Genomic DNA, 1,593 nt, shown 5'->3' with positions numbered 1-1,593 from the left:
ATTCATTGTTTAACCTGCTTTTCTTGTTGTCAATGTGTATTCATTCTAAACTTTACAGTTTATCTTTTGACAGAAATAGATTTTTTTTCTTTTTTTTTTTACATTCCTATCTGTTTTTTTTGTTTTCCTGAGAATAAACAGCAGCAGTTTTTGACAATTTTTCCATTTTTTGACATTCGTTTCTGTTTAGTATTTCTCGACTACCATAGTGAAGGTAACTTTTTGAGTGAGAAGTCGTTGAATAGTGTGAGAATAATAATGACAAACAAAGTGGTTGTCCACCTTTTTTTAAAATTTTTTTTAAAAGAAGAATGACCAATGATAAATGTTCAGTCAAATAAGTTAAGTTTGTTATCCTGTAACTTATGATTCATTTATCCTTCCGGAGGTTTAGATTTTTATGAATGTTCTCAATAAGTATAATTGTCATTGGTGAGCATGATTGTATTCGTCGTTGGAAACGATTCATCATTTATTTAATCTTTATAGTATGTAAATGAATAAGATACATAGAACAAAGTAACCGGTAACATAAGCATTGATATAGCCTATAGAGACCTACATTTCATTATTGTTGTAAAGTATGTTTGACAGTTTGATATTAATACTTACTTAGGAAATAGCTTAAGTGTCAAATGTTTAATGATTAATACTAAATGTTTATGGGGGGGGGCATAATTTGACTCCATATTAGAAGGCTGAGTGTTTGTATCGTGTCGGGCTGACCATTTTTGTTAAGAAATGGTCTGTGTTCTAAATACGGCTCATCATTTTTATGGTGAGTTAGCATCTGACTCCAATTAGATCATATGAATGGTTGATTGTAAAAATATATACATCCTGTCTATCCTCGTATGTGATGAAATGACTTAATCCGTGTTGATGAATAACGGAGTTACAACGGATTTACAATACATATATTTTGTACACTCACTGAGCTGGACAGGAAATCAGAGTGATGAAACGAATAGAAAAGAGTGAAGCGAAAATGACTAGCATTGGAGATGGAAGGTAAGCCAACTCGCTTTTATCAAGTGTTAATCAATATTTATAATCAGACAAGAATAAGTTACAGGCATGTGATGAATAGGATAAGAAGTGTACACAAATGTACGCACATATAAAAAGCAGTCAGGGTTGATAAGTGAATAATTAACAAGGTCAAAACGTGAGTCAAGATGGATAGGTAAATTGACTTGTTCAGAAGCTAAAATAAGGTATATGGGCTTAACATATCAACCGACACTACAATGATATTGTCATAATGAAAGCAGGTCAGTTATATAATCGAAATTGTTTTCTTTAGATTTAAACATTAAAACTTGAGAACATTGTGCCATGAAAGCTCAAACTTTCTATCGCATAATTCATAATGCGATCAAAATACATTCTTCATGATCTGAATGATATTGAAAATCAAAGCGATTTCATATTTCTTGTTTAAAACATCATTTGAAATATATAGGTGACGAGTCATTTAGAACTAAGTACAGTCGTTGTAATTGAAGATGGATAGTGGCTAACAGTGAAATCCAGGACGCGAGATTCGTCTTATTTGGGACCCGTCAGCTGGATGTACCTGCATCTCAGAGT

The sequence above is a fragment of the Schistosoma mansoni genome (genome assembly GCF_000237925.1).
Source record: "Schistosoma mansoni, WGS project CABG00000000 data, supercontig 0132, strain Puerto Rico, whole genome shotgun sequence".
Classification (NCBI taxonomy): domain Eukaryota; kingdom Metazoa; phylum Platyhelminthes; class Trematoda; order Strigeidida; family Schistosomatidae; genus Schistosoma; species Schistosoma mansoni.
This window is presented reverse-complemented; position numbering follows the sequence as displayed.